The sequence below is a fragment of the Heterodontus francisci genome, chromosome 28, assembly GCF_036365525.1.
Source record: "Heterodontus francisci isolate sHetFra1 chromosome 28, sHetFra1.hap1, whole genome shotgun sequence".
Taxonomy (NCBI): Eukaryota; Metazoa; Chordata; class Chondrichthyes; order Heterodontiformes; family Heterodontidae; genus Heterodontus; species Heterodontus francisci.
The window spans coordinates 6,480,865-6,491,558 of NC_090398.1; the positions used below are offsets into that span (position 1 = coordinate 6,480,865).

Sequence of the window (10,694 nt, forward strand, 5' to 3'; positions counted from 1 at the left end):
GTGAGTTACAGACTGGAATCTAATCGAGGGGTTTGGGTGGTTTATATATAGAATAACAGATACTCGGGAGTGAGTTACAGAATGGAATCAAATCGAGGTGTTCTGGGTGTTTATGTCTTGAATAACAGGTACCCGGGAGTGGGTTACAGACTGGAACCTAATCGAGAGGTTCGGGGTGTTTTTATATAGAATAACAGAGACCCGGGAGTGAGTTACAGACTGGAATCTAATCGAGGGGTTTGGGTGGTTTCTATATAGAATAACAGATACCCGGGAGTGAGTTACTGACTGGGATCTAATCAAGGGGTTCGGGGGAATATATATAGATAACAGACACCCAGGAGTGATTTACAGACTGGAATCTAATCGAGGGTTTCGGGGGTGTTTATATATAGAATAACAGATAACCGGGCGTGCGTTACACACTGGAATCCAATCGAGGGGTTCGGGGGGGTTTATATATAGAATAACAGGTACCCGGAAGGAGTTACAGACTGGAATCTAATTGAGGGGTTCGGGGGTGTTTGTATATAGAATAACAGATACCCGGGAGGGAGTTACAGGCTGGAATCTAATCGAGGGAAGCGTGGGGTTGAGATATAGAATAACAGATACCCTGGAGTGAGTTACAGACTGGAACCTAATCGAGAGGTTCGGGGTGTTTTTATATAGAATAACAGAGACCCGGGAGTGCGTTACAGACTGGAATCTAATCGAGGGGTTCAGGGGGTTTGCATATAGAATAACAGATGCCAGGGAGTAAGTCACAGACTGGAATCTAATCGAGGGGTTCGTGGGGTTGAGATATAGAATAACAGATACCCGGGAGTGAGTTACAGACTGGAATCTAATCGAGGGGTTCGGGGGCGTTTATATATAGAATAACAGATACCTGGAAGGAGTTACAGACTGGAATGTAATCGAGGTGTTCGGGGGTGTTTGTATATAGAATAACAGATACCTGGGAGTGAGTTCCAGACTGGAATCTAATCGAGGTGTTCGGGGGGATTTACATATAGAATAACATACCCAGGAGTGAGTGAGTTAGAGACTGGAATCCAATTGTGAGGTTCGGGGAGGGGTGTTTGTATATAGCACAACAGATATCCAGGAGTGAGTTACAGACTGGAATCTAATTGAGGGGTTCGGGGGGTTTATATATAGAATAACAGATACCCGGGAGTGAGTTACAGACTGGAATCTAATCGAGGGGTTCGGTGGGTTGAGATATAGAATAACAGATACCCAGGAGTGAGTTACAGACTGGAATCTAATCGAGGGGCTCGGGGGTGTTTATATATAGAATAACAAATACCCGGGAGTGAGTTACAGACTGGAATCTAATCGAGGGGTTCGGTGGGTTGAGATATAGAATAAGAGATACCCGGGAGTGAGTTACATTCTGGAATCTAATCGAGGGTTTCGTGGGTATTTATATTTCGAATAACAGATACCCGGGAGTGAGTTACAGACTGGAATCTAATCGAGGGGTTCAGGGGGTTTGCATATAGAATAACAGATACCAGGGAGTGAGTTACAGAATGGAATCTAATCGAGGTGTTCGGGTTGTTTATACAAATAATAACTGATACCCGGGAGTGAGGTACAGACTGGAATCTAATCGAGGGGTTCTGGGGGTTTATATCTAGAATAACAGATACCCGGGAGTGAGTTACAGACTGGAATCTAATCGAGGGGTTCTGGGGGTTTATATCTAGAATAACAGATACCCGGGAGTGAGTTACAGACTGGAATCTAATCGAGGGGTTCTGGGGGTTTATATCTAGAATAACAGATACCCGGGAGTGAGTTACAGACTGGAATCTAATCGAGGGGTTCTGGGGGTTTATATCTAGAATAACAGATACCCGGGAGTGAGTTACAGACTGGAATCTAATCGAGGGTTTCGGGAGGGTTATATATAGAACAACAGATACCCGGGAGTGATTTACAGACTGTAATCTAATCGAGGGGTTCAGGGGTTTATATATAGATAACAGACACCCAGGAGTGAGTTACAGACTGGAATCTAATCGAGGGGTTCGGGGGTATTTATACATGGAATAAAAGATACCCGGGAGTGAGTTACAGACTGGAATCTAATCGAGGTGTTCGGGTGGTTTATATATTGAATAACAGATACCCAGGAGTGAGGTACAGACTGGAACCTAATCGAGGGGTTCGGGGTGTTTATACAAATAATAACAGATACCAGGGAGTGAGTTACAGACTGGAATCTAATCGAGGGGTTCTGGGTGTTTATATCTAGAATAACAGATACCCGGGAGTGAGTTACAGACTGGAATCTAATCGAGGGGTTCTGGGGGTTTATATCTAGAATAACAGATACCCGGGAGTGAGTTACAGACTGGAATCTAATCGAGGTGTTCAGGTGTTTATATATTGAATAACAGATACCCGGGAGTGAGGTACAGACTGGAACCTAATCGAGGGGTTCGGGGTGTTTATACAAATAATAACAGATACCCGGGAGTGAGTTACAGACTGGAATCTAATCGAGGTGTTCGGGGTGTTTATATATAGAATAACAGATACCCGGGAGTGAGTTACAGACCGGAATCTATTCGAGGGGTTCAGGGGGGTTTACATAAAGAATAAAAGATACCCGGGAGTGAGTTACAGACTGGAATCTAATCGAGGGGTTCTGGCGGTTTATATATAGAATAACAGATACCCGGGAGTGAGTTACAGGCTGGAATCTAATTGTGGGGATAGTGGGGTAGAGATATAGATTAACAGATACCCGGGAGTGAGTTACAGACTGGAATCTAATCGAGGGGTTCAGGGGTTTATATATAGATTAACAGAGACTCTGGAGTGAGTTACAGACTGGAATCTAATCGAGGGGTTCAGGGGTTTATATATAGAATAACAGATACCCGGGAGTGAGTTACAGACTGGAATCTAATCGAGGGATTCGGGTGGTTTATATATAGAATAACAGAGACCCGGGAGTGAGTTACAGACTGGAATCTAATCGAGGGGTTCGGGGTGTTTATATTTCGAATAACAGATACCCGGGAGTGAGTTAGAGACTGGAATCTAATCGAGGGGCTCGGGGGTGTTTATATATAGAATAACAGATACCCGGGAGTGAGTTACAGACTGGAATCTAATCGAGGGGTTCGGGGGTGTTTATATATAGAATAACAGATACCCGGGAGTGAGTTACAGACTGGAATCTAATTGTGGGGTTCGGGGGTGTTTATATATAGAATAACAGATACCCGGGAGGGAGTTATAGGCTGGAATCTAATCGAGGGAAGCGTGGGGTTGAGATATAGAATAACAGATACCCTGGAGTGAGTTACAGACTGGAATCTAATTGAGGGGTTCGGGGTGTTTTTATATAGAATAACAGATACCCGGGAGGGAGTTACAGACTGGAATCTAATTGAGGGGTTCGGGGTGTTTATATATCGAATAACAGATACCCGGGAGTGACTTACAGACAGGAATCTAATCGAGGGGTTCGGGGGTTTTATATATAGAATAACAGATACCAGGGAGTGAGTTGCAGACTGGAATCTAATCGAGGGGTTCGGGGTGTTTATATATAGAATAATAGATGCCCGGGAGTGAGTTACAGACTGGAATCTAAACGAGGGGTTCGGTGGGGTTTATATCGAACAACAGATACCCGGGAGTGAGTTACAAACTGGAATCTAATCGAGGGGTTCGGGGTGTTTCGATATCGAATAACAGATACCCGGGAGTGAGTTCCAGACTGGTATCTAATCGAGGGGTTCAGGGAGGTGCGTTTATATGTAGAACAACAGATTCCAGGAGTGATTTACAGACTGGAATATAATCGAGGGTTTGGGAGGTGTTTACAAATAGAATAACAGATACCCGGGAGTGAGTTACAGACTGGAATCTAATCGATGGATTCGGGGTGTTTATATATAGAATAACAGATACCCGGGAGTGAGTTACAGACTGGAATCTAATCGAGGGGTTCGGGGGGTTGAGATATAGAATAACAAATACCCGGGAGTGAGTTACAGGCTAGAATCTAATGGAGTGGCTCAGGGGATTATATATAGAATAACAGATACCCGGGAGTGCATTACAGTCTGGAATCTAATCGAGGGGTTCGGGGGGTTTATCTCGAGAATAACAGATACCCGGGAGTGAGTTACAGACTGGAACCTAATCGAGGGGTTCGGGGTGTTTATATATAGAATAACAGATACCCGTGAGTGAGTTACAGCCTGGAATCTAATGGAGGGAATCGTGGGGTTGAGATATAGAATAACAGATACCCGGGAGTGAGTTACAGACTGGAATCTAATCGAGGGGTTCGGGGGGTTTATATATAGAATAACAGATACCTGGAAGGAGTTACAGACTGGAATGTAATCGAGGTGTTCGGGGGTGTTTGTATATAGAATAACAGATACCCGGGAGTGAGTTACAGACTGGAACCTAATCGAGGGGTTCGGGGTGTTTATATATAGAATAACAGATACCCGGGAGTGAGTTACAGACTGGAATCTAATCAAGGGGTTCGAGAGTTTTATATATAGCATAACAGATACCCGGGAGTGAGTTCCAGACTGGAATCTAATCGAGGTGTTCGGGGGGATTTACATATAGAATAACATACCCAGGAGTGAGTGAGTTAGAGACTGGAATCCAATTGTGAGGTTCGGGGAGGGGTGTTTGTATATAGCACAACAGATATCCAGGAGTGATTTACAGAGTGGAATCTAATCGAGGGGTTCGGGGGTGTTTATATATAGAATAACAAATACCCGGGAGTGAGTTACAGACTGGAATCTAATGGAGGGGTTCGGTGGGTTGAGATACAGAATAAGCGATACCCGGAAGTGAGTTACATTCTGGAATCTAATCGAGGGGTTCTGGGGGTTTATATCTAGAATAACAGATACCCGGGAGTGCGTTACAGACTGGAATCTAATCGAGGGGTTCGGGGTGTTTATATATAGAATAACAGATACCCGGGAGTGCGTTACAGACTGGAATCTAATCGAGCGATTCGGGGGTGTTTATATATAGAATAACAGATACCCGGGAGTGCGTTACAGACTGGAATCTAATCGAGGGGTTCGGGGTGTTTATATATAGAATAACAGATACCCGGGAGTGCGTTACAGACTGCAATCTAATCGAGGGGTTCAGGGGGTTTGCATATAGAATAACAGATACCAGGGAGTGAGTTACAGACTGGAATCTAATCGAGGGGTTCTGGGGGTTTATATCTAGAATAACAGATACCAGGGAGTGAGTTACAGACTGGAATCTAATTGAGGGGTTCGGGGGTGTTTATATATAGAACAACAGATTCCAGCAGTGATTTACAGACCGGAATTTAATCGAGGGGTTCAGGTGGGTTTACATAAAGAATAAAAGATACCCGGGAGTGAGTTACAGACTGGAATCTAATCGAGTGGTTCTGGCGGTTTATATATAGAATAGCAGATACCCGGGAGTGAGTTACAGGCTGGAATCTAATTGTGGGGATAGTGGGGTTGAGATATAGATTAACAGATACCCGGGAGTGAGTTACAGACTGGAATCTAATCGAGGGGTTCGGGGTGTTTATATATAGAATAACAGATACCCGGGAGTGAGTTACAGACTGGAATCCAATCGAGGGGTTCGGAGGGGTTTATATATAGAATAACAGGTACCCGGAAGGAGTTACAGACTGGAATCTAATTGAGGGGTTCGGGGTTGATTATATATAGAATAACAGATACCCGGGAGGGAGTTACAGACTGGAATCCAATCGAGGGGTTCGGAGGGGTTTATATATAGAATAACAGGTACCCGGAAGGAGTTACAGACTGGAATCTAATCGAGAGGTTTGGGTGGTTTATATATAGAATAACAGATACCCGGGAGTGAGTTACAGACTGGAACCTAATCGAGGGGTTCGGGGTGTTTATATATAGAATAATAGATACCCAGGAGTGAGTTACAGACTGGAATCTAATCGAGGTGTTCGGGGGTGTTTATATATAGAATAACAGATACCCGGGAGTGAGTTACAGACTGGAACCTAATCGAGGGGTTCGGGGTGTTTATATATAGAATAATAGATACCCAGGAGTGAGTTACAGACTGGAATCTAATCGAGGTGTTCGGGGGTGTTTATATATAGAATAACAGATACCCGGGAGTGAGTTACAGACTGGAATTTAATCGAGGGGTTCGGGGTGTTTATATATAGAATAATAGATACCCAGGAGTGAGTTACAGACTGGAATTTAATCGAGGGGTTCGGTGGGGTTTATATCGAATAACAGATACCCGGGAGTGAGTTACAAACTGGAATCTAATCGAGGGGTTCGGGGTGTTTCGATATAGAATAACAGATACCCGGGAGTGAGTTACAGACTGGTATCTAATCGAGGGGTTCAGGGAGGTGTGTTTATATGGAGAACAACAGATTCCAGGAGTGATTTACAGACTGGAATATAATCGAGTGTTTGGGAGGTGTTTCCAAATAGAATAACAGATACCCGGGAGCGTATTACAGCCTGGAATCTAATCGATGGATTCGTGGTGTTTATATATAGAATAACAGATACCCAGGAGTGAGTTACAGACTGGAATCTAATCGAGGGGTTCGGGGGGTTGAGATATAGAATAACAGATACCCGGGAGTGAGTTACAGACTGGAATCTAATCGAGGGGTTCGGGGGTGTTTATATATAGAATAACAAATACCCGGGAGTGAGTTACAGACTGGAATCTAATCGAGGGGTTCGGGTGGTTTATATATAGAATAACAGATACCCAGGAGTGAGTTACAGACTGGAATCTAATCGAGGGGTTCGGGGGTGTTTATATATAGAATAACAAATACCCGGGAGTGAGTTACAGACTGGAATCTAATCGAGGGGTTCGGGTGGTTTATATATAGAATAACAGATACCCGGGAGTGAGTTACAGACTGGAATCTAATCGAGGGGTTCGGGTGGTTTATATATAGAATAACAGATACCCCGGAGTGAGTTACAGACTGGAATCTAATCGAGGTGTTCGGGGGGTTTATATATAGAATAACAGATACCCGGGAGTGAGTTAGAGACTGGAATCTAATCGAGGGGTTCGGGGGGTTTATATATAGAATAACAGATACCCGGGAGTGAGTTACAGACTGGAATCTAATCGAGGGGTTCGGGGGGTTTATATATAGAATAACTGATACCCGGGAGTGAATTACAGACTGGAATCTAATCGAGGGGTTCGGGGGGTTTATATATAGAATAACTGATACCCGGGAGTGAATTACAGACTGGAATCTAATCGAGGGGTTCGGGGGGTTTATATATAGAATAACAGATACCCGGGAGTGAATTACAGACTGGAATCTAATCGAGGGGTTCGGGGGGTTTATATATAGAATAACAGATACCCGGGAGTGAATTACAGACTGGAATCTAATCGAGGAGTTCGGGGGGTTTATATATGTAACAGATACCCGGGAGTGAGTTACAGACTGGAATCTAATCGAGGGGTTCGGGGAGTTTATATATAGAATAACAGATACCCAGGAGTGAGTTAGAGACTGGAATCTAATCGAGGGGTTCGGGGGGTTTATATATAGAATAACAGATACCCGGGAGTGAGTTACAGACTGGAACCTAATCGAGGGGTTCGGGGTGTTTATACAAATAATAACAGATACCCGGGAGTGAGTTACAGACTGGAATCTAATCGATGGATTTGGGGTGTTTCGATATAGAATAACAGATACCAGGGAGTGAGTTACAGACTGGAATCTAATCGAGGGGTTCGGGGGTGTTTATATATAGAATAACAGATACCCGGGAGTGAATTACAGACTGGAATCTAATCGAGGGGTTCGGGGAGTTTATATATAGAATAACAGATACCCAGGAGTGAGTTACAGACTGGAATCTAATCGAGGGGTTCGGGGAGATGTGTTTATAAATTGAACAACAGATTCCAGGAGTGATTTACAGACTGGAATATAATCGAGGGGTTCGGAGGGGTTTACATATAGAATAACAGATACCCAGGAGTGAGTGAGTTACAGGCTGGAATCTAATCGAGGGGTTCGGGGGGTTTATATATAGAATAACAGATACCCAGTAGTCTGAAGAGACCACGTCTGCTGACGAGGTCAAAGGCTTTGGTGAGATCAATGAAAGCAATGTAGAGGGGCATCTGTTGTTCACGGCATTTCTCCTGTATCTGACGAAGGGAGAACAGCATGTCAATAGTTCCATGACAATATGAAAGGCACAATTCAACATGGTGGCTCCTCATCAGAGCCCTTTCCTATCCTGAGTGGTGTGAAACAGGGCTGTGTTCTCGCACCCACACTTTTTGGGATTTTCTTCTCCCTGCTGCTTTCACATGCGTTCAAATCCTCTGAAGAAGGAATTTTCCTCCACACAAGATCAGGGGGCAGGTTGTTCAACCTTGCCCGTCTAAGAGCGAAGTCCAAAGTACGGAAAGTCCTCATCAGAGAACTCCTCTTTGCTGACGATGCTGCTTTAACATCTCACACTGAAGAATGCCTGCAGAGTCTCATCGACAGGTTTGCGTCTGCCTGCAATGAATTTGGCCTAACCATCAGCCTCAAGAAAACGAACATCATGGGGCAGGATGTCAGAAATGCTCCATCCATCAATATTGGCGACCACGCTCTGGAAGTGGTTCAAGAGTTCACCTACCTAGGCTCAACTATCACCAGTAACCTGTCTCTAGATGCAGAAATCAACAAGCGCATGGGTAAGGCTTCCACTGCTATGTTCAGACTGGCCAAGAGAGTGTGGGAAAATGGCGCACTGACACGGAACACAAAAGTCCGAGTGTATCAGGCCTGTGTCCTCAGTACCTTGCTCTACGGCAGCGAGGCCTGGACAACGTATGCCAGCCAAGAGCGACGTCTCAATTCATTCCATCTTCGCTGCCTTCGGAGAATACTTGGCATCAGGTGGCAGGACTATATCTCCAACACAGAAGTCCTTGAAGCGGCCAACATCCCCAGCTTATACACACTACTGAGTCAGCGGCGCTTGAGATGGCTTGGCCATGTGAGCCGCATGGAAGATGGCAGGATCCCCAAAGACACATTGTACAGCGAGCTCGCCACTGGTATCAGACCCACCGGCCGTCCATGTCTCCGTTATAAAGACGTCTGCAAACGCGACATGAAATCGTGTGACATTGATCACAAGTCGTGGGAGTCAGTTGCCAGCATTCGCCAGAGCTGGCGGGCAGCCATAAAGACAGGGCTAAATTGTGGCGAGTCGAAGAGACTTAGTAGTTGGCAGGAAAAAAGACAGAGGCGCAAGGGGAGAGCCAACTGTGCAACAGCCCCAACAAACAAATTTCTCTGCAGCACCTGTGGAAGAGCCTGTCACTCCAGAATTGGCCTTTATAGCCACTCCAGGCGCTGCTTCACAAACCACTGACCACCTCCAGGCGCGTATCCATTGTCTCTCGAGATAAGGAGGCCCAAAAGAAAGAAGAAAGAAAAGAAAAAGAACAGATACCCAGGAGTGAGTGAGTTACAGGCTGGAATCTAATCGAGGGGTTCGGGGGGGTTTATATATAGAATAACAGATACCCAGGAGTGAGTGGGTTAGAGACTGGAATCTAATCGAGGGTTTCGGGAGGTTTATATATAGAATAACAGATACCCGGGAGTGAGTTACAGACTGGAATCTGATCGAGGGGTTCGGGGGGTTTATATATCGAATAACAGATACCCGGGAGTGAGTTACAGACTGGAATCTAATCGAGGGGTTCGGGGGGTTTATATATCGAATAACAGATACCCAGGAGTGAGTGAGTTACAGACTGGAATCTGATCGAGGGGTTCGGGGGGTTTATATATCGAATAACAGATACCCAGGAGTGAGTGAGTTACAGACTGGAATCTAATCGAGGGGTTCGGGGAGGTTTATATGTAGAATAACAGATACCCGGGAGTGAGTTACAGGTTGGAGGTGAGCTGACACCCCTAGGCCGAGGATACAGCCTGGGACGTTCCTGTTGAGAGTGTCTGACTGACTGGGGTGGAATCGAATGTCTCCACTCTAAACCTCGGTCCACCTTTGTGACACTGATATGTCAGAGGCTAAAAACGCAAGACAATGAAAGGCGGTAGGCTGTGAATGGAATGTTTATTATAAAATCTGTGTAGCTCGAGCTTGTTTTTTTTTGGGATTGACCAAAACCCTCCCAGCAGCAGAGCACAGAAGGAGCAGACCACCCATAGCAGGCCCAGAGCTTAAGGAAAAAAAGCCTGTTAAAATATGCATATAAATCGTTTCTTGATAAAATAAATCTTTGAGGCAAAAAGGAATACCCCTGGGGGGTACAAAGTGCACAGAATTCATTCAGCATGTTAAAAAAAAGGTGAGGATCCATTCCTCGGGTCATTCGAGGATGTCTTGGGCGGAACATGACTCTGGCCCCCTCACACATTGCCTCCCGTACTGCACAATCCTCCCTCTCGACCAGCGATCCATAACATCGGGGACAGCAGAGTCTCAGGCCTGATCTGGAGGAAGAGAGCAATATCACAGTGTTATTGACCCTCCGACAGTGCGGCGCTCCCTTAGTACTGACCCTCCGACAGTGCGGCACTCCCTCAGCACTGACCCTCCGACAGTGCGGCGCTCTCTTCGTACTGACCCTCCGACAGTGCGGCACTCCCT

The 10,694-nt window shown here is 45.3% G+C and overlaps 1 protein-coding gene across 1 annotated transcript in view; it reads right to left on the reverse strand.

The window, feature by feature from the left end:
- Positions 1-10,140: 10,140 nt before the first annotated feature.
- The window catches only part of LOC137385086 (182 kDa tankyrase-1-binding protein-like), a 109,280-nt gene continuing 108,726 nt past the window's right edge, over positions 10,141-10,694 (reverse strand). The window contains exon 13 of the mRNA XM_068059836.1: positions 10,141-10,537. The gene's annotated coding sequence lies outside the window, so the exon portion shown is untranslated. The remainder of the gene's footprint in view (positions 10,538-10,694) is intronic.